Source organism: Canis lupus, chromosome 28, assembly GCF_011100685.1.
Source record: "Canis lupus familiaris isolate Mischka breed German Shepherd chromosome 28, alternate assembly UU_Cfam_GSD_1.0, whole genome shotgun sequence".
Classification (NCBI taxonomy): domain Eukaryota; kingdom Metazoa; phylum Chordata; class Mammalia; order Carnivora; family Canidae; genus Canis; species Canis lupus.
In genome coordinates this window covers 7,721,250-7,748,586 of record NC_049249.1, presented here as the reverse complement: position 1 = coordinate 7,748,586, position 27,337 = coordinate 7,721,250, and the positions used below count along the sequence as shown (strand labels likewise).

General features: G+C 42.6%; 2 long non-coding RNA genes and 1 pseudogene across 2 annotated transcripts in view; 1 reads left to right on the top strand and 2 right to left on the bottom strand.

Moving 5' to 3' along the window:
* LOC102155351 overlaps positions 1 to 23,744 on the top strand; it is a 56,030-nt gene extending 32,286 nt beyond the window's left edge. Inside the window, exons 4-7 of the long non-coding RNA XR_005380430.1 lie at positions 819 to 1,057; positions 9,954 to 10,232; positions 19,934 to 20,034; positions 23,312 to 23,744. This is a non-coding gene — a long non-coding RNA (uncharacterized LOC102155351). The remainder of the gene's footprint in view (positions 1 to 818; positions 1,058 to 9,953; positions 10,233 to 19,933; positions 20,035 to 23,311) is intronic.
* Positions 687 to 24,222, bottom strand: LOC111093067. Its single transcript, XR_005380432.1, has 3 exons — positions 23,960 to 24,222; positions 2,731 to 2,900; positions 687 to 940 (listed from the first exon to the last, which is right to left on the bottom strand). It is a non-coding gene; the product is annotated as an uncharacterized LOC111093067 (long non-coding RNA).
* LOC106557951 lies at positions 16,777 to 17,293 on the bottom strand (annotated as a pseudogene).
* Positions 24,223 to 27,337: the final 3,115 nt, after the last annotated feature.

Below are 27,337 nucleotides of genomic sequence, written 5' to 3'. Positions count from 1 at the left end.
CAATTTTCTTTGTATGATGCAGAAATATGAGATCCTACTAACATCCTTTAGATATTAGCAGGGAAAAGCCATGATGCTCTAGTCCCTTGTGTAAATAGGTGTATATGCTTCCAAACTTCTCCTAGAGGTAAAAGATCAGACTTTTACTCTCTTCCTGATCATAAAAGCATCTTCTGTCCGAATTAACTGACATCTACTGAGCCCTTACCAGGAGTGCTGGGTGCTGGGACTAGAGAGATGACTTCGCATTCCTGGCCTCCAAAGGCATATAGAGACCCAAATAGATAATCATAGTACGGTGTGTGCATCTGCTATGAAAGGGATAGCCTTATGAAGCTGTAGGAATGTGGGATTTGTGGTGGGGGCAACCTAGTCAGGCTGGCAGGGGACAGTGGGGATGGGAAGGGAGGTGGGGGGACCGGGAGCAGTGTAAAATGGTTTTCCAAACGAAGCAGCACAGAGCTCAGCCAATTAGAGAGGCTGGCCTTTTTTTTTTTTTTCATTTTTTAAGATTTTATTTTTTCATGAGAGACAGAGAGAGAGAGAGAATGGCAGAGACACAGGAGGAGGGAGAAGCAGGCTCCATGCAGGGAGCCTGGCATGGGACTCGATCCCGGGTCTCCAGGATCATGCCCTGGGCTGAAGGCAGGCGCTAAACCACTAAGCCACCCAGGGATCCCCCCCGCCACAGCTGGCCTTTCTGAGATCACTCATGCTAGGCAGTTGGTGCCCAAACTGCCTCATCTTACATTCTGTAAGTCTTCAGAAGACTTTTCTCTCTGCCTGTGACTTCCTCTTTCCCCTCTTTTCTCTTCCAGCTCAGCAAGAGGCACCCAGACTGTTCCAGCTGATCCTTCTGTGCTCCTCATTCTGATATTCCAAGGACAGTGTAGCTAGGTGTTCAGTGTTAATTGTGAGACTTGAGCCTTAATTTCCACATCTGTGAAATGGCATTAAACATAGTTTCTAAGCAACAAAAGCAAAAATAAACAACTGGAACTACATCATACTAAAAAGCCTCTGCACGACAAAGGAAATAAATCATCAACATGAAAAGGTAACCTACTCAATGGGAGAAAATACTTGCATATCATATATCTGATAAGGGACTAATATCCAAAACGTATAAAGAACATATAAAAAATCTGATTAGGTAAATGGCTAAAGGTTTGAATAGACATTTTCCCCAAGAAAACATATAGATGGCCATCAGGTATATGAAAAGATGCTTGACATCACTAATCAGGGAAATGCAAGCCAAAACCATAATGAGATATTACCTCACACCTGTTAGAATGGATATTATCAAAAAGACTAGAAATAGCAAGTGTTGTTGAGGATGTGGAGAATGCACTGTTGGTTTGAATGCAAACTGGTACAGCCACTATGGAAAACAGTATGAAGGAAATTAAAAATAGAATTATCATATAATCTAGCAATTCCACTTCTGGGTATTTATCTGAAGAAAATGAAAACACTAACTCAAAAAGATACTGCACCCCCATGTTCATTGCAGCATTATTTACAGAAGTCAAGATGTGGAAACAACCTAAGTGCTCATTGATAGATGAATGGACTCCAATATCTATATGGTGGAATATTACTCAGCCATAAAAGAATGAAATCTTGCCATTTGCAACATGGATGACCTCAAAGATCTGATTCTAAGTGAAATAAGTCAGACAGAGAAAGGCAAATACTGTATGATCTCACTTGTATGTGGAATCTAAAAAATAAAATAAAATAAACCAAGCTCATAGATATAGAGAACAGATTAGTGATTGCCACAGGTGGGGGGTGAGGGGTGAAGAAATAGGTGAAACATTTTTCTTTTTCTTTTTTTAGTTTAAATACATTGAATAATTTAATGAAATAAAAAAATTAATCATATTTATCTTATAAAGTTATTAAACAATGAAAGCTAGCACAAATGATTGATCATGTACAAAAGACTATGCTATAAGCACTTTTAAACATGTTATCATTTCATTTCATTCTCAAACAAGCATTGAAGTAGTTATAATGATATCCCCATTTTACACCTGGGAAATGACCACTGTGCTCAAGTAACTTGCCAACACTACCAACTGGTCATGCTCTTGGCTCAGTATCTTACTTCAAAGACTAGGTGAAATAGTGAGTATGCTTAGGAGGAAAAAAAATGCTTAGGGGAGTGCTGGTACGCAGCGAGCACTCAGTAAATGTTAGTTATTGTTGTTGTAGGGGATAAGCTCCATTCAGTGCAAAGACTTGACTGCTTTGATTTTACTGTGTCCTCAATACTCTGAATTAACAATGCCTGACACATATAGGTACTCAAAATATAGGTGATAAATTTATTATCCAAGAGTCATTAGTCCTGGTTTTTTCCTGCTCTGGGCCAGCTCTTTCTTTCAGTACCAGGTACATAAGGAGTCCCTGGCATCTTGGGACAAGCCTGAAGATACGGTGGATTTTTAAATCTGTGAGCAAATCACTGACATGGTTTGGCTTTGGTGGCTTTTCTGATTGCCTTAAGTTTTTGCCAGGATATTGAAGAAGATCCTCAACAGTAGTACTTAAGGGATATGGTGAAAACAAAGATACCGAAGTCATAAAGCCTGATGGTTGAGAGGGTGAGCTCTAGACTCCAATCCTGGCTCTGCCACTTTCTAGCTCAGGCAAGTTACTTCTCTAAGGCTCTGTTTCCTTTGGCTTAAAACTCAGACAAGGATAGCACATACTACATACCTTGTTCAAAGGACGAGACAACACAACTTAGGATACATGCATGTCCGGTGTCTTGTTCAGAGATCACAGCAGCAGCCCAGGAAAAGCGCAAATCCAGGGGCTGCTCTCAGGTTGGTATGTTAGGATCTTCCTGATTCTTCTAAAATTGACTCTCACCAAGAGGAGTCCTTCTGTATTTGCAAGTTTGCAAATAAAGGAAAAGTGTTTTTATTATCATTGTCAGATACAATTATTAATTCTATCTGCTGCTAATTGAAATTATTGCAGAGGGCCTGAGTGGCTCAGTCAGTTAAGCATCTGACTATGGATTTCAGCTCAGGTCACAGTGAGATCGAGCCCCACATCAGGCTCCATGCAGGACGTGCAGCCTCTTAGGATTCCCTCTCCCTCTCCCTCTACTCCTCCCCAGCCTTTATCTCTCTCTCTCTCTCTCAAAAGGAAGGAAGGAAGGAAGGAGGAAGGAAGGAAGGAATGAAGGAAGGAAGGAAGGAACTATTGCAGCCAGCAGTATGCTGATAAATGTTTAACAGGCTCTCTAAAGAAGAAGGAGGAGAAGGAGGGAGAAGGTGGGGCCAGGGAGCGGAGAGGAGAAAGAAAAGAAGAAAGTCCTGATTGGAAGCATTTGCTAATGTCCCTAGTGTAAATACTCCTACTGTGGTTGCTTTTAAGCTACTGCAATAAATGACATGGGATGTGGAGTTTATAAAGAGACACTAACAACCAACTTTGAGCTGGCTCCAGTGGTTGTGGGTATCATTTCATCCAAGGATTCTCACTTAAAAAGTGTTGATTACATCCATCAGTTCCACTTGATTTATTCCTTGTCATTATATGAAGAATGAGACGTACTATACACAAGAGGCAGTGCTGGTAGACTGTTGCCAGCCTGCTGGGGTCACCCATTGTCTCCATAATTGCCTGGCTCTGGGACCTTGGACTTAGATAAGTTATTCACCATCTCTCTCCCTCAGCTTCTTCATGTGTCAGTTTGGACTAAAATATAACTTATCTCCTATATGTTCAGGGACATCATGTCACATGCCAGCCTAGTACGTGATGCATATGTGTAGGACATGTTAGTTGTTATTAGTAGCTAGCACAGGGAATTCTTGCAGCTAGCACGGTAATTAGTGGCTAGCATTTGTATAGAAACTCTTCATTCATAAAATGCTTTTTCACACATTATCATATTTGACTTTCATAATGGCCACAGTTGAAAAACCTGAAGGCCATTGTCATATGGGTGATTATAGCTGTTAGGTGGATCCCTTGTCTTTCAACACTTCATCCTAAGTTCAGACTTATATCTTAAACAGGTATTTTGGAGAACATGAGTCTATATCATGAAATTGGGTCTGTTCCTGAAACTCCTTTAAAATCTTCCAAGTTCTCAGGAATGAATCAAGGAATGCATGACTTGCTACATAACAAGGCAGAAAGCAAACCAAGAGGCCTAAAGTGGTATTCTAGAGACCCAGAGTGGAATTACCCTTGTCTTGATAACTCTGAGAATCTTCATGACCCCAGCATGCACTACACAAATGGACTTGGCTCCAGCTGGCCCTCCAGCTTTTCCTCTCATGGGCACTAAAGGAGGCCCTCAAAGCCATGTTCTCTTCCCAATTCCCAACAGCGCCCTGCTGAGGTGAGGTTGCCTAACCAGTTCCAAGATGAGTGAGATATTATTGTACTAAATATTGAGAAAATAGGTTGCTAAGGGAAAAAAGCACTTGAAATGTGCCTAATATTTTCTATTTAAATCTTTGCTCCTTGTTGTTTTCTTCTCTTTTTAATTGCGGTAAAATAAACATAACAATTCACCGCGTTAACCATTTTAAAGCATGTGATTCTGTGGCATAGTACTGTGTGCAGTTATCACTGTTGTCTAATCCAGAATATTTTCATCATGCCCAAAAGAAACCCTGTACCCCCTAGCAGTCAGCCCCCAAAAAACCCTGTACCCACTAGCAGTCACTTCCCATCCTCCACCTCCCAGCCACTGGCAACAACTAATCTGCCTTTTTTTTTTTTTTTTTTTGAGTATAGTTAACACACAATGTTACATTAGTTTCAGGTATACAACACAGTGATTCCACAAGTCTATGCATTATTCTATGCTCACTAGCGTAGCCACTGTCACCCATACACTACTTACTACAATACCATTGACTATGTTCCTTATGCCATATCTTTTATTCCCATGACTTACTCATTCCATAACTGGAAGCCTGTATCTCCCACTCCTCTTCACTCATTTTGCCCATCCTCCTACCTTCTTCCCCACTCTGGCAGCCATCAGCTTGTTCTCTGTATTTATAGGTCTGATTCTGCTTTTTGTTTGCACATAATCCAATAATTCCACTCCTGGGTATTTACCCAAAGAAAATGAAAACACTAATTCGAAAAGATGCACTTCTATATTTATTGCAGCATTATTTACAATAGCCAAGATACGGAGGCAGCTTATGAGTTCATCGATAGACAAATGGATAAGGAATATGTGGTATATGTATGCAATGGAGTATTACACAGCCATTGAAAGAATGAGATTGTGCCGTTTGTGATATGATATGACTTAGAGGATATTATGCCACTAACCTGCCTTTTGACCCTATGGATGTGCCTATTCTGGATGTAGCGTATATTTGGAATCATATAATCATATAATGTGTGGGCTTTTGTGACTGGCTTCTTTAATTTAACATCATGTTTTCAAGGTTCATCCATGTCTCACCATGTATCAGTGCTTCATTCCTCTTTATGACTGAATAATATTCCGTCGTGTGGATAGACCACATTTTGCTTATTCATTTATCAGTTTGTGGATGTTTGGGTTATTTCCACAATTTGGCTATTGTGAACAGTGCTGCCACAAACAATTTGTGTACACATTTTTGTTTGGTCATTGGTCTTTGATTCTTTTTGGTATATACCTACGAGTAGAATTTCTGGGGCATATGATAGTTCTGTTTCATTTAGTAAAGAAAAGTGTCTTCTTATCAAAGATAAATTTAGGGAAAAGCTATCTTAGAATAAAGAGTATGAGCTCGGGGACCAGAAGAACCTGTCTGAATCTTAGCTTAGCAGTGGCCAGTTGACCCTGTTAACCTGTCTCCTACACAGATGGAAGAGCAACATCTGAACAGTCACAACATTGTTAGTAAGCAGTTATGTGTGTAATACTTCATTATGTCCCAGACTCAGAAAAAGAAGAAGAATTTCTTTCTCTCTTTTTATTTTTAAACGAGGCTTTACTTCTTATATCTCAGCCTTCAAGCAGAAGTGGTGAATATGAGGTGATGCTGAATTACTAGTTGACTCTTACTAGCCCCCAGCCCCACCTGCTCATCTAATTAGACCTTGTGGAACATGTGCCCCTCCCCCTACACTTATTTTCTAGAATTCCCAAGGGACTCTGCTCCTGGTCTTCTGCCTCTACGGAGCATCACGCTCTGTCCCCACCACCCCATGGCCCTCTGTGGGGACTCTGTCGATGGTCCCCTTAGACCTACAGAGCTGCCCTTTGGTCTCAGCAGATTGGAAAGAGGGTGGGGGCACCTAGCCCTCTCTCCCTGCTGAGGGTGACGTTTTGCCCCTGGGTTCTGAACCAACAGTGCTTGGCACAGTCTCAAAAAGTCTCCCTGACAGAGGGCCATATCTATGATGGGGGACAGTGACCAATTCCTCCAATCTTCCTCCTTCTCCAGGCACTCCTAAGGAGAAGTAACAATGACAAGGAAACCCGGCACCCCCCTCCCTCAACCAAGAACTAAATTGCTATGCACATCAACTCATGCAAGCTCCTTGGAGTGCATGGCCAGCCCATCCCCTCCCAGAGACATCTCAGCTCCAGTCAGCACGAACAGCAGCTCTCACAAATGGTCTCAACCAGTCTGCAATCTTGTGAACTAGCTAACTGTATCCCATTCCATAGATTGTGGAAAAAAGTCATAGTAAGAGACATTCAGTATTAGGACAGGCCAAGCCAATGCAGCAAGCAACAAATTCAGCGAATCCCCACCCATCATCCCTGGCCAGGGACTTGGTTATCTTAAGGCACATTGCTGGAATGCCTGGACACCTGCATATAAACTTCCCTTTGTGGCTTCCTTTTTCTGGTTAATTGTTCAAGGATAACCCTGCTGATCCTCTATCTTTGCCGGCTGTGGTCTTTTATGACCCCCTGATAGGATCCCAGACCACCCCCTGGTATGTAAAAGTTTGAGACAACTTAGGGTCTGTGAAAACAGATGCCAATTTTGGCTCCCAAAAGGCTAGGAAAAGTAGGAAAAGTCAGGGTCTGGCCTGGTTGTGTTGTTTACCCTGGCTAGCAGGAAGAAAATGAGGTTCTGGAAAACATGGATGTAAAGAGCCTGCCATCCTGCCATCCATTATAGATGGAGGAAGGGATTTTGAGATTTAGATAAACCTGAGCCAAGGTGATGGCTGGTTTTATCCACCTTTTTAAAGGAGCCCCAGGACTCATAGCAAGCCTCCATTTCTGAGGGGTGCATATTGGTATCTAATCACAAGTAGGGAAACTGAGGCTCAAAGAGGTTAAACAACCTGCCCAAGTTCACACAGCTTGGCCAAGCCAAGAAAAGACGGCACCAAACCAAGAAGTTAGAAGTTGGAGCCCTTGCTTAGGCCAGGATGGCAAAAGAACTTTTCCTTCAACCCCGGAAGCAGTGACCTTATTGTGGCCCCAGGCTGCTGCCACTCCCCAGGACTTGTAAGGAGAACTCCAGGGGGTCCTGGGCCTATACAGGAAATAATCACATCTTCCTTTTCACAAATCTCTACCTGCAATTTAGCTTTTTCTTCAATTGTCAATGTTGAACCTGGGACTTTGTAACCGAAATTACAGATTTATATATGATATTGTCTGTTGTATCTTACTCTAATTACTGCATGTATATCAAAATATCATTTATACTCCTAACTGTTCCAAAAAATTTTTTAATTAATTAATTTATTTTTTATTGGTGTTCAATTTGCCAACATATAGCATAACACCCAGTGCTCATCCCATCAAGTGCCCCCCTTAGTGCCTGTCACCCAGTCACCCCCACCCCCCGCCCACCTCCCTTTCCACCACCCCTTGTTTGTTTCCCAGAGTTAGGAGTCTCTCATGTTCTGTCTCCCTTTCTGGTATTTCCCACTCATTTTTTCTCCTTTCCCCTTTATTCCCTTTCACTATTTTTTTATATTCCCCAAATGAATGAGACCATATAATGTTTGTCCTTCTCTGATTGACTTATTTCACTCAGCATAATACCCTCCAAGTCCATCCACATCGAAACAAATGGTGGGTATTTGTCGTTTCTAATGGCTGAGTAATACTCCATTGTATACATAGACCACATCTTCTTTATCCATTCATCTTTCGATGGACACCGAGGCTCCTTCCACAGTTTGGCTATTGTGGACATTGCTGCTATAAACATCGGGGTGCAGGTGTCCCGGCGTTTCACTGCATCTGTATCTTTGGGGTAAACCCTCAGCAGTGCAATTGCTGGGTCTATTTTTAACTCTTTGAGGAACCTCCACACAGTTTTCCAGAGTGGCTGCACCAGTTCACATTCCCACCAACAGTGCAAGAGGGTTCCCCTTTCTCCACATCCTCTCCAGCATATGTGGTTTCCTGCCTTGTTAATTTTCCCCATTCTCACTGGTGTGAGGTGGTATCTCATTGTGGTTTTGATGTGTATTTCCCTGATGGCAAGTGATGTGGAGCTTTTTCTCATGTGCTTGTTGGCCATGTCTATGTCTTCCTCTGTGAGATTTCTGTTCATGTCTTTTGCCCATTTCATGATTGGATTGTTTGTTTCTTTGCTGTTGAGTTTCATAAGTTTCATAAGTTTCATAAGAGCTGTGGGAGAAGATTAGGGGAAGGGGTGGCATTTGTGACCATCCTCACTGTCTACCTTTTCCTTGACCTTCCTCACTGATCCCCCCATCCACCATGAAATACTTCCCCCTTCTCTCAGCCTACAGAAAATTCCTGCATCCCGCCCCTCCACAAAGTCATCTTAAAAAAAATTTATTTATTTATTTATTTATTTGAAAGAGAGAGAGAGAGCATGAACAGGGTGGGGGGAGTGGCAGAAGGAGAGAGAAGCAGGCTCCTCACTGAGCAGGGAGCCCTACAACATGGAGCTCAATCCCAGGACCCTGGGATTATGACCTGAGCTGGAGGCAGACGCTTAACTGACTGCAACCCAGGTGCCCTCCCACAAAGTCATCTTTGACCATTCTGGCTGAAGCAATGTCTCCATATCCACCTTCAATTAGTGGGTGATCTTTCACAGATAAATATAATCCTCTCCTTGACCAGCAATCAAGAGCAATGACATTGGCATTAGAGTCCAGGTGTGACCCTAGGCTTTGGCACTGACCCACAGCTGTCTGTCCTGGATGGAGAGCAAGCTACTTAACCTCCCTGAGGAGGCTTATAAAATATGAAATAGGCTGATAATAGTCACTTCATTACAACCGTTGTACCAATTCAGTGAGATAATAAACATAAAATGCCTGGAACAGAGTTGATATTAAGTAATATTATTCTTATTATTCTTGGACAATAAATACCTTCAAGGAATAGATTTTAAAAATGTGTACCCCCACAAAACTTTAGGGTTCTGAGCAGCCTCATAGACTCATAATAAATATTGGATACATAGATGAGGACAGAGAAATCACTTACAAATTATTTGTCCAAAGATATCATTCTTGGACTTCAGACCCTGTGAGGTGAGCTAAGCAGCATTAGGATTCCCCTCTTGGAGGGTCAGAAACTCGAAGAAGTAAGTAGTATATCATCATTATTCTCATTATCCCAGGAACACAGAAAAACAGAACACAGCTAACAAGTAGCAGAACCCCAGGAGGCCACCTCCAGAGCTCAATTCCTAACCTCTCCACCACACTGCTTCCTAAATGGGTTTAAAATGCAGTGGCAGTAAGTGCTTCGGAGTCAGACAAGTCACCAAAGCAACAAGAAACAGAAAAGCATAAAACCCTCTCTTCACCTCACACATTTTAGCCCTACGCGTATGATCTTGGTGAAGCCACAGAACCCCAGTCTCTGGGGCCCCACTAGTAACTGGAGATAATGCTGCTTACCCTGCAGGGTTACCGTTAGGAGTAAATGCGGTACAGATGCAAGATGCCTGGCACACAGTAGGTGCCTAATAAGTAATAGTCCCCTCTCTCAATCCTAGATGGGAGCCCTCTGACTTTGGTGATCTCGGGCAAGAACTCTGTTTCAGAGTGAACATCACAGATCTCTATCTGAGGGAACACCCACATCAGCAGCAGGACGCTGGATGCAGAGGGAGGGAGAGGTCTATGCTAGTTTTCTCTCGTGGCTCTTTTGAGACACTGTGGAACTGAACAGAAGAGAGACTGGATCCAATGGATGGCTGACTCCTGGGCTCTTGACACCCTGTTTGGGATTTCCAGTTATTCGTGTTCGTGTGCACAGAGAAGAGGATGAGAAGGTGAAGTACTGAGAGCCATGTGTTCTCTTGGCCTGGTGACTGGAGTACAGGAGAGGAAGGGTGGAGGGGACAGAGTGTGCACTGGGAAACAGGAGCAGTCAAATCTTCTGTAGGCTCAGTGAATTTGAGGCAGCCTCCTGATTTCTTCAAACAAACAGCCTGGCTCTTTATACAGGTTCCCATATTTGCGCTGTGCCCATTGAACTGTCGACCCTGCCAGGCAAGTCCAGTCCTTCCTTTACCCCACTACACCCAGTTCAGCCTTCCACATGCTGAGGACATCTACTCCCTGTCCGTGAACAGATTGGCCGGAAATCTCCCTTTCTCTTTCCTCTTTTCTTCATGATTAGAAAGAACTAGAGTTGACTTCAAGAGGTCAAAGTAGACTTCAAGAGGTCAAAGTATTCTTCATGGATGGCCTCAGCCAAGAACACCCAGACCATTTCTGGAGCCAACTTTTTAGCATATGATGCACTATGCCATGGAGGAGATATGGGAGGAAAACAGTAGGGCTGGATTCCAGAAAGAGAGCATATAAACAGAGGCCAAGTAGACACGCAACTGAAGGTCTTTTGAGAGACGTGCTGGGAACAATTAACCTTCAAGCCAGTTTCCTCTCAAAGTGTGGTCACAAGCCACTTGCATCTGAATTAGCAGGAGTGTCAGTTAACACTCTACTCAGATATACTGAATCAAATTCTCTGGAGATGGGACCCCAATAAGGTTCATTGTCAAAGCAGCCCTACCCCAGCTCTGATGAGCTCTAATGTCTGAGAAGCACTGCTGTAGACCTTAGCCACTTCAGCCCAGAATTGGCACTCCACCTTTCAAAAATGGATCATTTCCATGAATAAGGGGCTCACACCTCCCAGCCTGTCACATGTCCCCTCCATCATCACACCCACTTAGCCATCGCTTTTCCCTCCTATCTTCTAATATCTTACTTGATGAGCACATAAGCCTCAAATCAAACTTAGTATTTTAAGAATAAGACCTAGAAATAAGAATTCCAAAGAGGGAGGAGAAAAAAAACCCAACACTCTGTAATCATACTTTCTCGCAAGGGGGAATATAAAAATGGATATAAAAGGGCCCTTTCATCTCGACTTTCTATAAATGTTTAAAATAGGGTTGGTGATAATTAATGTTTCTATAAGTATATGCTTAAGAAGTCATTACAATCAGCCTTTGTCTGCTTGGAGCTGGCAGCCTGGACCCACTGCATTTCAAGGGAATGCTTGAGGGTCATTTCACATTGCCTCACTCCTGGCAATCCAAGAGCTGCTATAATTCTGCCAAAGAACATAGAGGGTTTCCCAGTCAAGTTTCATCCTGATTTTGATTATTGTTTATCTCCAGTCCCTGTCTGAATAGTCGTAGTAAAATAGAGGAAGTTTTACTCCTGAATCCGAGGTCAGCTGGTAATGAACCATGGTTTCAATTGCATGAACAGCTGCTTCTTTTATAAGCAAGGAGGGTTCACTTACAGTTCAGGGTAACACAGAAATAATTCAAAGAACAAGGACGCTTCTATTCATTTCTTGATTTTTTTTTATGTTTTTGAAACATTTTGACATTTGAGTGCTGTAGAATGTGGATTATTGACTAGACTCAACAAGGGGAAAAAAGAAGCCAATAAAGTTAAAAAAAATAAGTTACACAATATTTTTTGACCCACCCCCACACCCTAATCATTACATAAAAATTTAATTTGTGTAGATTAAGTTCAAATAATTGACCACACATTTTTTAAAAGGTACACTGAACATATTTAAAATTTTTACACCAAATACTTTCAAAAAGTTCCAAAAAATAAAACAAATCCTCCCACCTGTCCCCTTAAAACACTATAATGCAAATTTAAAAAACGGCTTTTCATTTAAAAAATAAGACCTAAAACGGAATATTTTAAGGTTTACATTTTCATGTTGCAAATATGTCTGACATTTAGCCAAGAATAGTACGGCACATACTGTTATGTTCTGAATCTGTAAGGACCTTGCAGGTCACACAGCCCAGCCTCCCACCTGCAGAAAGAAGGGCTGTCATCCCATCCCTGACAGCCAGACCCAAGCCTAGTGACTGAATAAGCACGACAAGCGCAGGGAACAGCCTCTTCTCTATGGTCAGTTCTGCTTATCACTATTGCTCTCTTCAAGTTGGCATTTATCTCTCCAAATCAAAAGTGTATGTACCCTTGGGAGCCACAAATTCCATTTGTAGAAATTCATCCAACTCCTAGACTTGCCTGGATGCAAAATGGCATTATATACGTAATTCTGCAATGCAGCTCTATTTGGAAACATCCTAAATAGAAGACCAGTTACATAACTTATGGTGCATCACTACTGAATGCTACTGAATCACTACTATGTGCCAGGCCCTATTCTATGTGCTTCCAATGTACAAATTTATTTAAATTTTTTAAAAGATTTTCTTCATTTATTCATGAGAGGCACAGAGAGAGAGAGGCAGAGACACAGGCAAAGGGAGAAGCAGGCTCCTTGCGAGAAGCCCAATGTGGGACTTGATCCCCGGACTGAGGATCATGCCCTGAGCCGAAGGCAGACGCTCAACCACTGAGCCACCCAGGTGTCTCTATTTAATCCTTTTCATTATAATTTTATTATACTGTCGTGCTAATGAGAAACCTAAAGCAAAGTGAGATGTAGTAACTTGCCTAAGATTTTATAGCTAGTACATGGTGGAGCTAGAATTTCAAACCAGACTTTCTTTTCTTTTCTTTTCTTTCTTTCTTTCTTCTTGAGGGAGGAGGGAGGAGGGAGGGAGGGAGGGAGGAGGGAGGGAGGGAGGAGGGAGGAGGGAGGAGAGCAGAGAGAGAGCGGAAGGAGGAAGGAAGGGAAGGCAGGCAGGACAGGAGGAGGGAGGGAGGGAGTGGAGGGAGGAGGGCGGGAGGGAGGGAGGTGAGGATGAGTGATAGGAAGGACTACGAATTCAGGCCTTCTCCTTCCTCAGTCCTTTCATCTTTCTTTCTTTCTTTCTTTCTTTCTTTCTTTCTTTCTTTCTTTCTTTCTTTCTTTCTACCATTCAGTAAATATTAATTGTATGCCTACTGCAATACACCCTACATGGCATTGGAATAAAGTTCCTGCTGTCATACAGCTTGGTTTCTAATGGGAGAGATGAATGATAAACAACAAAACAAATGCATACATATTGTGCCAGGTAGTGCTAGGAAGAAAAATAATGGAGGGGAGGGGAGACAGGGTGATGGAGAGGTGCCATTCTAGATGAGGTGGCCTTTTTGTTTTATAGGCCTGAATGCAAAAAACGTGCCAGCTGCAAGGCTAACCAGGGTCAGTTTGACTTCAGAACATGCTTGTTTCCCAAAAGGACTGAACACATCTCAGCCAGGAACACAACAAAGGCCACTCTGGGGGCACCCAGGTGGCTCAGTCAGTTAAGCATCTGCCTTCGGCTCAGGTCATGATCCCAGGGTCCTGGGATCGAGCCCCCAGTCAGGCTCCCTGCTCAGTGGGGAGTCTGTTTCAGGGAGTCTGTTTCTTCCTCTCCCTCTGTTCCTCCGTATTACCCATGCTCCCTCTCAAATAAATAAAATCTAAAACAAATAAACAAACAAAACACCAAAGGCTACTCTATGTGCAGGTTTTGAAAGCTCTCCAAGTTTTTCTCTGCGACAATGTATGAGCAGTATAAAGAACACGTGGTCACTTCTGCATATGTACACATGTGTCACATTTGTAAACACACCTACTTTCTGGAAAGACACAGAAAAAACAGATACTAGTGGCTGTCTCCAAGCAAGCAAAGGAAGTAAGATCTACTTTTACTATATGCCTTTTTGTACATTTTATATTATATTTTTATTATGGATTGTTTGACATCTACAAAAATATGTGCAACATGTATGCAAGTTATGTAGTACAATTTTTTAAAATAAAAAGTGCAAATTCCCCTCAGAGAGTATACCTCACTGCTAGGACATTTTCAGCACCATACAGGCTACCTGTGGGCTCTTCCTCTACCCCATTCTTGTGTACCCCTCCTCTTCTCTTACAATAAAACCTTCCTGAATTTCATGTCTATTATTCTCTGCTACCTTTTTTTTTTTTAAGATTTTTATTTATTCATTCATGCGAGACACACTGAGAGAGAGAGAGAGAGAGAGAGAGAGAGAGAGGCAGAGGGAGAAGCAGGCTCCATGCAGGGAGCCCTATGTGAGACTTGATCCTTGGTCCCCAGGATCACACCCTAGGCTGAAAGCAGTGCTAAACCACTGAGCCATTGGGCTGCCCTCTCTGCTACTTTTTTTTTTTTTCTGCTACTTTTTATAACAACTTTACTGAGATATAATTCACAGGCCATACAGTTCATTCATTGAAAGTATACAATTTGATGGGTTTTGTTATATTTGTAGACTTGTGCAACCATCACCATGGTTTTAAAACATTTTCAATAGCTCTATACCCACTAACAGTCACTCCCCATTCCTTCCAAAACCTTCCCACCCCGGCCCTTAGGCAACTAGCAATCCATTTTCTGTGTCTCTGGATTTATTAATTTCATATAAATGGAATCACTGAGACCGGCTTCTTTTTATTTAGCATAATGTTTTGAGAATTCACCCATGTACTCTGCTTCAGTACTTTGCTTATTTTTATTACCAAATAATATTCCATTGTATGAACATACATCTTATTTAACCACTTGTCAGCTGAAAGACAGTTGGATTGTTTCCATCTTTTGGCCATTAAGAATTATTCTTAATTATTCTTAATGTATCATACAAATACAGCTTTAAGCAATATATTATTTCATTTGGCTTGATTTTGGGTTTGTAAAAACTGTATCACACTATGTGTAGTCTTCTACATCTTACTCTTTTCAGGTCAACATTTTCTAAGATTTTTCCATATTGTTGCATGTATCTGTAGGTTTTTCTAGAATCTAGCCACTGACCCCTGCTCTGTTCTTTGGAGCTATACAGAGCAAATCTAAATCCCACTGTCTGAAGAGCCAGCTTTCCGCATGTTTGAAGATAATTACCTTATTTGTCTAATCCAGTCTTCTCTAAGCTACCTAGATAAGTCAAGGGGGAGAAAACAGAAGTTAGGATTGGATGTACCCTTCCTTGATTAGATGTGGAGAATTCCATAGTTTCTTAGGAGGCTGATAGGATCTTTGTCTAAAAAGGAGCTCTGTGGGGGAGAGCACCTGGGTGGCTCAGTCTATTAAGTGTCTGCCTTCAGTTTAGGTCATGATCCCAGGATCCTGGGATCAAGCTCCACATCCGGCTCCCCGTTCAGTGGGCAATCTGCTTCTCCCTCTCCCTCTGCCCCTCATCCTGCTTGTGCTCTCTCTCTCAAATAAATAAATAAAAATCTTTAAAAGTTAAAAAATAAAAAGGAACTCTGTGGGCAATGAACTCGGGAACGCTGGCCTAACAGCAACAAGAGCATTTTCTTGACTGCAGAACTTTTCTGAACTAGTTTACATTATAAATTTCTGAGAGAGGTCCTAGAATGTAACTGAGTGCCTTCTGAGAAATGCTTAGGCCATGCTGATCTTAAGGCAGGGTGGGGACTTGTCTGTGTTCCCCTGACTTCTTTCCATTCACTTGTTTCCTTTAGGCTTATGTCTTCCTCCCCCTCATCCCTGTCCTTCCACCAAAACATTTCTCATAAGAAAAAAAATCTATACCAGAGATTCAGAACTCTAATGCGAACTTTTATTCGAGTCTTGTCTTCCTCAACTCCAGCACAGAAGATTTGAGCCTGGATTAAAGTGAATTCCAAAAAGAAGAGGTAACTTCGAAGGAAGTATTGGAAGTGTTTTCCTTCTGTCTTAACTTCTGCTCATTGCTGTGGCCAGAAAATGCAGTTCCGAATGGCAAAAGCCAAATGAAATATTGCATGGTGATGTGTTTTATCAATGGTCATGGACAAATATTCTGATAATAAGAATTGTATAATAATAGTGAACATTTCTACTTTACAGATAACATGATATTAGCCCCCTAACAACCCTGAGAACTAGATATTAGCTGCATGTTACAGATGAGGAAACTGAGGCTTACCCAAATCATGCAGTTCCAGAAATTCCTCTCTGATCCCAAAGTTTGGACCCTCAACTCCTTGTTCACCCTCCTTCACAGCCAGCACAGGCCTTGTCAGTTATAGGCTTTATGAAACCTGTCACCTGGGACGCCGCCTAATCAAATGCTCAGCAGCCTTTCAATTGGCTTTCCTGGTTTTCCTGCAATACTAAGTGTTCCTTAGAAAGCCACTTGGGCTTCCAGGACATAATTCTCAACTAACGTCTCTCTGACAAGAACACTCTGGGCTTAACTGTGGGCTTCTTAAGCTCTTCTATGGCCCCAGCCACCTTCTCTAGAAGGATTAAACCAAACCTATCTGCTCTTCATGAATCCCGATCATAATCCCATTCTAAACAGAAATCTGCCAATAAACTTCCACTGACTGATGTTCCAAAAGATGTTCAGTCTGAAAATTATGTTTGGAAATAACCATGGGTGTCCTCAAAGATTCTGATGTAAGAAGGAATACTACCGCAGTACCGAAACGGTTTCAGAGTGTCCATTCCCGAAAGTTGCCTTCTGGCTGAATCTGCCTCATTTACAAGTGCTACTGTCCTCAACAGTCATTTCTCTTTCTTTTTAACAAAAATACCAGAGCATAAACCTACACTTTTATTTATTTAGTTTTCACTAAGTTTAAATCCTTGAAGGGTACAGCATCATACGGATCCTGTGGCCAATGGCTTTAGCAGGAAGGTTGCTTTGGAATTTGGCATGAACCATGCCACTGTTTCCATGAGTACAAGTTACTTTCCCCAGATTACTCTGGTTTTGTTTGGTCTGCCACCAGGAGTCACTGTGTTGTTCTCTATGTTGTAAACATAAGCACATCTCTTGCCTAGACAGAATTCAGCTTCATCTCAAGCATAAACACTTCCAGTTTTAAGAAGAGCTGTGCTCTCCCTCCGGTTCCAGAGACAACCCCCCTGCCCCCGCCATTATAGCCAGCAAAAATGGCCTTGGATCACAGCCTTCTAAACATATTTGTCATTTTAGAAGTCCTGTTCCCAGCAGGCCTTGACAGGCTCCAAGATAGCCCTCACAGTCATTTCTATACCATCTGACATTGGCCATGACTAACAGGACCAAGAATGACATTTGGCCCAATGAGAGGACCATGAACCATGGTCCTGTCCATGACTGTCCATGAACCAGTCAGCACCCATCCATAAACCAGCTATACCTTGTATTACTGAGCTCAAGAGAATAAGGTTCCGCTCTAGAGAACTTAAACTAAGAGTTTTCAAAGGAAATTGCCAGGTGGCTGTGGTGGTGACACTATCGTTTGAAAAGCCAGGAGAATGGACACAGGGCTAGCCATTATGGTATGTGCAAGGAGAGATTTGGGAGAAAGGAGAAACTGAAACCACACAGGAAAGCTAAAGAGAGGTGGAAGGGAGAGTATATGTGCTGAGAAAAGCCAAGAAGCCATTAGAGACGAAGAGAGACAGACACAGACCCTTGTAGAGACAAGCCCCTCTTCCTAATGGCTCTGGGGTTTCCTATCCTAGTCTCAGTGAAATGTGACTATGTTGGGATCTTTACCATAGATTTTGTTGTGTTTTCCTTTTGAGTTCTCATAACTAAGTCCCTTTTTCTGAAACATATTCAAGTAGGTCTATGTTCTTGGAAACCAAAAGGATTCTGAGTAGAATCCCCCAAATTCTAAGGACAAGTGTCTATTGCCCCACCAGTTTGGCCCAAAGCAAACACTCCTAATCTGTTTAAATGCTGGAAGCCTCATTTAAGAGAAATGAAATTGCTAAGAAACTTAAGACTTAGTCCATTTTTTTCCGTTTATTTTAAGCTTTTATTTTTTATCTATTTAATTTTTAAAAAACATTTTATTTATTTATTCATGACAGACACAGAGAGTGTTTTTAGCTTTTAAAAAGCAACACAGACATGCAAATATACACAATAATTTTATCTAGTATCTTATAATTCCACAGTCTTGTTTAAGAACAAGAATACATATTAAATGGAACATTGTTTTCATATGACTGTGTTTGATGGTTGACATTTAAAGTTATACTTATTTAGACAGTTAACTACATTAACTACATGGATTCACCTCTAATATCTTATCTACTAAATTATAATTTCCAACAGGGAAGGTCTTTTAGATTTTCAGTTTGCTCATTGCTATATTGCTATTCCTAATACCTAGCACATAACTGATTGATTAATTTTAAATATCCATTTTTAAATTGAGTTATAAGGTAACAATTTTAAAGGATTTTCCAGATGCATTTCTTTCTTTTTTTTTTCCTTAAACTAAAAGTTTTTAGTTCACTCAAATCAGGCAAAACCTTATAGCAAAAGAAGCCATCCCCATTATCACAAGGCTGTCTTTAAGGACAACCAGACACTACAAGTGTCAATTTGTGGGGAAAGCTCCAAAGAAGAAATAAAAGAGGGGAAACTGCATGACTTATTAGGCATATTTTTCCCACAGAAAAATTGGCTTAAATGTTCTGAGTTAGCCCTCTCAGTATTCTCCACTTCACCCAATGCTTGACTTCTACTATCTTCTTACACCTAAAAATGGAGGAGAGGGGTGGAGCAACCTGGGATGAGCTGTAGAGGCTGTTGGGGTGCCCTGCAGCCCCCTGGACTCTGAGCCATGTTAGAGACCCATCTCTGACACTTCCCAGCCATGTGACAGAGCTGGGACCTCAGCTCTCTCAGCTCTAATGTGCTCAGAGAAGGGAACAGGACAATCTCTCATTTCTTTTAGTGTTAATCATCCCTGGTTCCAGACTGCTCACTTTCAAGATATATTCAGTGCTTTGCTGTATTTCTAGACCTAGACAGTTTCCTTCCCACATGGCAGAGACAAAGCTCTCAGAAGCCAGGGGCGACAGGCGCTGGGTCCTGCTGAGAACCTGCCAGCCTGGCACAGGCCGGCTGTGCCTGGAAGTCACCCAGACCACATTCCTGATCCAAACACTCAGCATCTGCGACATCTGAATGTACCTTTCCAACTTTAAGACCTACACTGTGTATTTCATTCACTCCAATGTAGGGAGTATTACAGTGCAGACTTTAAATCAGAAGAAATTTTTACCGTCAGATGATCAGATTGATCAAGGAGAAGTTTCTTAAGTGTGTCTCTACTTTTATTCTCTATTTTTAGGTAGAGATACACCTATAGTAGGAAAGTTCCTCAAAGCTCACCTGTGCTGAGATTTCAACTCCCATTTTCAGATTCGAGGCACCTCGGCATTTTCCTAAAAATACAGATTCTGGGGCACCCTTCAGATTGTGTCAGGAACACGGAGGGTAGAACCCAGAAGTCGGTGATTTAACAAGCCCTCAGGTGATTATGAGGAGGAGGTGGGTTTAGGACACACTACCGTGGATCTTAGCTTTGAATTCTGGAATATTCCCTGCTGGGGATGCAGCACTCTGGCTAATGGAGAGCTCATCTATGGGAACTTGTTTTAGAGTTTCAAACATTTTAAATTTCCTCAGAAATAGCCATTGCAGGGCAGAGGCTGGACTCAGTCACCTGGGGCAAGACTCCTCCCCCCACTAGGTCCCAGGCAGGTGAGATGAGTCCATCTGAGGGAACTGATCTCCTGGAAGGTTCAATTCCTTTTTCTTTTTCTCTTCCCAGAAAGTATGCCTGTCCAAGGTGACAATGATGACCAAGCCTCAAATATGAGCTCAGCTGGATCAAGTGGACTGTGTCAAGCGGGACTCCATGCATTTGTAGCAGTAAGCTTGCTTTCCCCCCAAACTTTCTACTCTGAAAATTCTCAAATCTATAGTAAAGGTGGAGAAAATAATTCAACACACATCTATATACTCTTTATCTAGAAAACTCAGTTAACATTTTATCATATCTGTGCTGGATTGTCTCCTTTCTTCCTTCATTCTCTTCATATACATACCTTTCTCCCCTTCCATGTCATTTGGGAGGACATTGCAGGCATCACAATACTTCACAGCAAAGTACTTCTGCATTTATTTCCAAAGAACATGAATGGTGTGCTACATCAACACAATATAACCATCACGCTCTGGAAATTTCATATCAATACGGTACGATTATCTAATGTAGGATCCGTATTCAGAGTTCCCAAATTATCCCCTGAATGCCTTTTATAATTTTTAAAAAATATTAATGATCCCATCTACAATTACACATTGCATTTAGTTGTGAGAACAGCTTTTCCTGTCTTCCATGATAGTGACTTTTTTTAAGCATTCAGGCAAGTTTTTGCAGAATGGCCTTCAAATTTGGATTTCTTCCCAAATGTGATTGTTTCTTCATGATTAGGTTCAAGTTAAATGTTTGGCAAAAATACTAGAGATCACCTTGTGTCCTTATATCAGAAGACACGTGTGGTCTGTTTGTCTCATTTTAGATAAGTTTGATCATTTGACACAAAGGTACTTTTTTTCCTCTATTAAGTGGACATTTACAGGATGATATTTTGAGACTGTGTGAACATCCTATACCCTAATGGTTTCATCCAGTAGTTGAGCACCCACTGATAAGCCTTTACTTCCTTCAGTTATTGAATGGTGATTGGAAAATGATCATTTCCTAATTTTATTATTCCTTTTACATTTTTTATGGCATTATTCAATAAAGAGCTTTCCCATCTCACCCCACACTTTTAAAATTATTATTATTATTAGAATATCTCAATGGACGCACTGATCTTTTGTTTGATGTTATTATCTATGATTTCACTATTCTTTTTGATGTTCCAATTGACCCAAACTTAACCAATACGAGCTCCTTCAAGATGGCTCCTATATCTTTTGACGGTTTGAACGCTTCCTTACTTGGAGTACTTACTGGCATGACAAGGCATCCCAGATCCACCTTAGAGTTTTCCTTCTCTAGCCCTGGAATTAGCCATTTCTCCAAGGAGTTCTGGTAGCCTTCAAGCTCATTGCCACTGGGGTGTCATTGCTTCCAGGCCTTTGGAGTGAACAGAACTAGGAAATACACATCTATTTTTAATGTACTATTTCTTGCAATTCTAATCTAACATGAAAAGTACTTCCTTTCCTTCCCCCATTCCATAGTCATATGTCCTTTCTCCAACAATAAAATCCTAACTCCCCCAAATACCAGTCTATTCACTCATTTACTACAATATACTCAAAATAGCTTGGGAATTACTTCACTACAATCTCTACTGACCACAAACTGCCTAAGTTAAGGGGAAGGTTTCTGCAGTTCAGTAATCCTTGGCCTACATCCCACCAAGTGTGTTCAGTAAGAGTACTGTGTTCCTAAGTTCCTTGGATGGGTTCTTTGTTTTCCTCTGCATGGTTATATTGTCACTCTGATTTACAGTTAGGTTTAACTAAGCTTTTAATAAATATTAAGAAAAGCTCAATGTTATAGTCACAGACAGAACCTGGAGGGCAGAGACACATGGTGCTAATTCAGAGCACACTCCTGCATTCAGTCATGGAGGGGAGGGGGGCAGAGGGGTAAACAGAGTCTGCATCCTTATAGGAATAATGGCCCAAGACTCTTCCTCCTCCACATGACATGAAGTTATCAGAAAATGAACATGCACACATTTGCAGAGCTAACACCAAGTTTCCCAGCACAGACCTTTCAGCATTGAGGTTTGTCTTATTGTTCTGAAGCTTCCTTGACTGGGGAAAGAAAAGCTGTGAATGGAGAACATGAGAGACAGAGAAACGAGGGAGACAGGGAAGGGACTGAAGGAAAGAGGGGGAGAGAGAGGAAAACAGAGACAGGAAAGATGGCACCAACATCGAGCCAAGGCTATGTCATGTCCCACAAAACCCAAACTGCACTAATCTTGAATGAACCTTCCCTGAATTCTCCTCTTTACAGAGGAGGTGAGTTTGAGTTGGAGGACTGGCCCTCCTGTCCAGGCTAATTCTGACAGTTGGGAGAAACACAGCCAGCAGTCAGCTCTGGTGGCTAAAGAGAACTGGAGAGACTCGAGCCACAGAGGCAGGCAGCAGGGCAGATGCCTGTGCTATCAGGGTGCCACAGGGGGGTGCTGGCGTCCTTGTAAGACTTTCTTCCTAGTTTTCCAGGTGTGAGTCAGCTCCAACTAGGGATCTTCCCTTCCAGGGGGGCCAGGCCATGGGCAGGGAAGAAGGAGAAGATCCCAATGCAGGGCTTAAACTCATGACCCTGAGATCAAGAACTGAGCTGAGATTAAGAGGTGGATGCTTAGCCACCTGACTGAGCCACCCAGGTGCCCCTGAGTCCATCCTTCTGCTGTCTACTTTATGCTGTCATGGCACAGAAGGAAGCTAGAAAATTGCACATCTGACTTGGGAGTGAGAAACCTGGGTGAGGGATGAAGATCTGTTGAGGGTCCACCATTCCTGCAGAAGTAGTTCCCCCACCCTCCATCACACTGCTCCATCACACTCCATCACACTGTTCTCGCTGGCCAGCCTGCTCATGGGGGGGCCCATCATGTGGGCAGTGGAGGCCTATAGCCCTGTGGGAGCATTCTCTACTCTGTTCCTCTGTACTACCTGCCGTCTGGAAAGGAGTTAATATATATCCCACCTCCCTCAAAGTAAAAACCCACACGCGGTTTAAAATGTGATCCCTCCAAGAGAAACGTTGAGTTTCAACCACAGACCCTTAGGTAGTAGAGGCTAAAGCAATAATGGTGGAAAGTCAGACAGTCTTTTCTAAGCAGAGTTGACATTCAGGGATGGGAGTTCCTTGGTCTCCTTTCAAATTATGACATTGACCTCTTACAAAGGTGGCTCTGAATGAACGTTTGGGGGATACTTGGAAAATTCTGTTTCCTCCTAATTAATCTTTTGAGTTACCATAAAGCTTGAGGGCCTGAGTAAATTCAAGGGGCACCATAAAATTTACTTCAGCAACAACCAGCCAACATCTCACACAACTCTGTGTAAGATATTCCACTCAATCACAGCATGAAGTCACAGCTTTGGTAGGACCCAGGCAAATAGAACATTACACTTCCTCCATCCAACCTATGCTTGTTCTTTGATACAGAGTGAAATGCTGGCATCGTTCTTTCATGAAGACAAGTAAGAGACGATGGCCAGACATGGTATATGGACCAAGACTCAAGGTGGAGTGGAGATGCAGCTGTCACTACTCTCTGAGCTTTCTTGGCTCCCTGCACCCTGGTCAGATGGTCTAGAGAACCACGAGTCCTAGAGAGGAATCAGAAGAAGGAAGCCTCCAGAAGCACCACTCTGGAAAAATATGAAACTGGGAGACAAGCTGAGAGGTTTACTAATGGGAAAAACTGTTTTAAGCAGCATTGTTGGTACACTGGAGGATATGGGGAGACTGAGCCAAAGGTTCAAAGAAATCTAAACAATGAAAAGAAATGAGCAGTAATTAGCCCCAGGAAACTAAAAATTTATACAAGAAAATAGATGTCATAATAGTACACCACTTGGCTCAGCATTAAACAAGACTAACGGTGTGTTTTTTTTTTTTCAGTTATAACCTTGTTAGCATTATTTGACTTTTTAAACTGTGTTCAAGTATTATTTTGATAAAAGCTAATTTGAAAAGATTTTAGGGACTTTAAAATCATCTTATTTGGTGGAGTAAGTAGATCGGACCTGAATTCCGTGTGGCATTTGGCAGGAAGTTAGATGTTGACATCCAGTGGTTTTGTTCTCTTACCTCTTTTGTCTAAAAGGTTCAAGTTCAGAGGGAAGTCAAGGGCTTGGAATGTGACATCAGATCATGTCTCCTTGAGGTGGTGGGAACATCCAAAAGTCACTCACAGTTTAGAGCGCCTTGAGGGCATTAGGCATCCTTGTGAGCCTGAGATTTCCCTAGCAGGACAGCCCAGGGACAGAGAGGCAGTAGAGGGGTTCTAGTCCAAGTTGACAGTGTGGGGTGAACTTAAACAGCTCATTCTACTCCCTGCCCTTCACCCTGGGCTCCAGTTTGCTCACTGCTAAAATTGCTGGGGCAGGGAAAGGCACAAGACAGTTAATTACCATTCATTTAATCACAAAAGTTTATTGATTACCTCACACATCCCTACTGGTCACAGGAGTTAAGCCATGAAGCAGACTCACAAAGGCTCTGCCCTCGTGTGGTTTACAGTCCAGTGGGGGAGACAGACAAGAAAGCAGGGAGCAAGCAAATACATACCTCAAATTGTTGGGATAAAAATCATGGCAGGCAAGTGTGGGGTATTTATTAGATGGGATGGTCAGAGAAGGCCTCTTTGAGGAAGTGATTTCTGAGCTGAGGGTTGAGTGGTAAGAAAAAGCAATTTTGGGTTTTATCCAAAATGTCAGAAGAAGAGAGGATTTAGAGGACCATGGCAGGGTTTTAAGAGGGAGCGGTGTGATCCAGGCTGATTTGTAGATTTTTTTTTTTAAGATTTTATTTATTTATTCATGAAAGACAGAGAGAGAGAGAGAGGCAGAGAGAGAAGCAGGCTCCATGCAGGGAGCCCGATGCGGGGCTCGATCCCGGGATTCCAAGGATCACGCCCTGGGCCAAAGGCAGATGCTCAACCGCTGAGCCACCCAGGCGTCCCTGATTTGTAGATTTAAAAGCATTTCCTGGCTGCTGTGGGAGGACAGCAGGTGAAGTGGGGTGGTGAAGGCTGGTGCTACCATCCAGGCTGCAGGATGGAGAGGAGAGAGTACATTCACTGTGGAATTATGTATGTCCTGAAGTATGTCTGCAGTTCCTTCCAGCTGGAGTGAGTCTATTACCACCTTCAAGCAGGCTCAAGAAGAATCTCCTCATCTTGTCTTGGAAGGACTGGGGCTATCAAGCCATAAGCAGTGACTTAATGGTGACTAAAGAAACCACAGACCCAGACAGAGCCTTCATTCACTTTTTAAAAAGGCACCCTATTCACCACACAAATGCAGAACTACAGCGGGGCTGGTGGTCTGGCCAGTGAGGATGATCTGAATTTGAGCGTCGGCAGTGCACTGGCTGCCGGATGGTCTATGGCAGCTCTCTCCTCTAGGTATCAAAGGTCAGACCTTAGAAGCTGAAACAGAGACCTTTCAGATTGAGAGGGTGACAGTGCTGGGCAAAGAGAAAGGGGAGGGGGTGGTTAGAAGCTTCTCTGAAAATCCCATGGGAGCTACGGATGCTTTGGAACCAAAAAGTCCTCCTACACACACACACACACACACACACACACACACACACACACCATTTAACATTCTGTCAAAGGGTGACAGCTCCTCCATCAGCATCACTGCCAACTTCAGTCCCTCATCCGATCCAACTGCTTCATTTCCGGAATGGGGAAACTGAGGTCCAGGTGGGGTCAACTGATTGCCCAAGGCTACAGCTGTGAAATGAAGAAGAGGCAATGCAAAGACCTAGGTTGCTTTGCTTCCCTAAGCTCCAGGGACCTAAGCACACCTGGTCAGCCTCAGTCTACTGCAATCCGAGGCGTCCTGGGACAGCACAGCCTCCCAGCCCACTGGGTGTCCTTGAGCCACTGCTTGGTCAGAAGCATCACAGGACAGAGGATTTCGGTCTATGCCTGGAGGGAATGCTCATGTACTCTTGGGAGGAGAATCTCTGACTTTTGCAGAAGAGGAATTAAGAGCAGAGGAGATTTCTTTCTCAGAAAATGAAAGGTTAGGACTGGCTCTGAGATGTCCCTTGGCTGTGTGCTCACCCAAGTCTCCTGGCCCAGCTGCCCGACCCACCCCTTCCCTGGGATTCTGCAGTTTCCAGGGAGCCCACCGCAAGGTGACAGCCCAGGCAGGCTGGGGAGGAGGAAGGCATGGCACCCAGGAATCCAGAGCAACAAACAGAAGGGAAAGAAAGTGAGAATGGGAAAGAGAGAGAGAAGAAGGAAGAATCAGAGGAGACATAAAGTGGGAAAAAGAGGGACAGTAGACAGGAGAGCAATGATGACCTCAGGCTCATTAACCTTAAGACATGGGATCTGGGCAGCCCCGGTGGCGCAGCGGTTTAGCGCCGCCTGCAGCCCGGGGCGTGATCCTGGAGACCCTGGATCGAGTCCCACGTCAGGCTCTCTGCATGGAGCCTGCTTCTCCCTCTGCCTGTGTCTCTGCCTCCCTCTCTCTCTAAGTGTGTCTCTATGAATAAATAAATAAAGTCTTTAAAAAATTTTTAAAAAAAAGACGTGGGATCTAAGCCTCCTCCTCACCTCCCCATTCACATTTCTGGTCTGTGTCTGTTCGGCCCCATCCATGTTCGTTCGTTCGTTCATTCATTCATTCATTCATTCATTCATCAATATTAATGAGTGCCAGGCTTTGTGCAGAATGCTGAGGTACAGACATGAGCCAAACAGGCCAATGCCTGCCTTTGTGAAGCCCAGACAGACAAAGTCAAATAAATAAACAAAATACAAATATAAAACAAAAAGTCCTAATAAACCCTAAGAGGGAAAGAACAGCCACTCTGAACACATAACAGGAAATAGACATCATATTTTGTAGTCCTAAGACCTTGAAGATGAGATAAGATTCCTTCCTCCCAGGTTTTTGTTTTGAAATTTTCAAACCTACAGAAAATTTACAAGAATATTAGAAGGAATACCTCATACCCTTTATCTAGATTCACCAATTGCTAACCTTTTGTCTAAACATTTGCTCTCTCTACATACGTGGTTTTGTTTTTGTTTTTGTTTTGTTGCTGCACCATTGGAGAGAAAGTTGTAGATATCATGACTCTTTACCCCTAAACATTTCAGCATATATATTCTAAGAACAAAGATATTCTAAATAACCACAATGTCTTGTCCCACTCACCAAGTTTAAAATTAGTAGCATCACTGTTCTGAGCCTAACTGTATCTCCCTACAATTCGCATGTTAAAGTCCTAATACCTATTAGGACTATTACGTGGAGACAGGGCCAAACATAAATAGAGATAGTTAAGGTAAGATGACGTCACATGCGTGGGCCCTACTCCAATAGGAGCATATTCTTATAAGAGATTAAGACACAGATGTGTGCATACAGAGGAAAGGCCATGTGAGGACACAGTGAAAAAGAAGCCATCTGCAAGCCAAGAAGAAAAAACCCAAATCTGCAG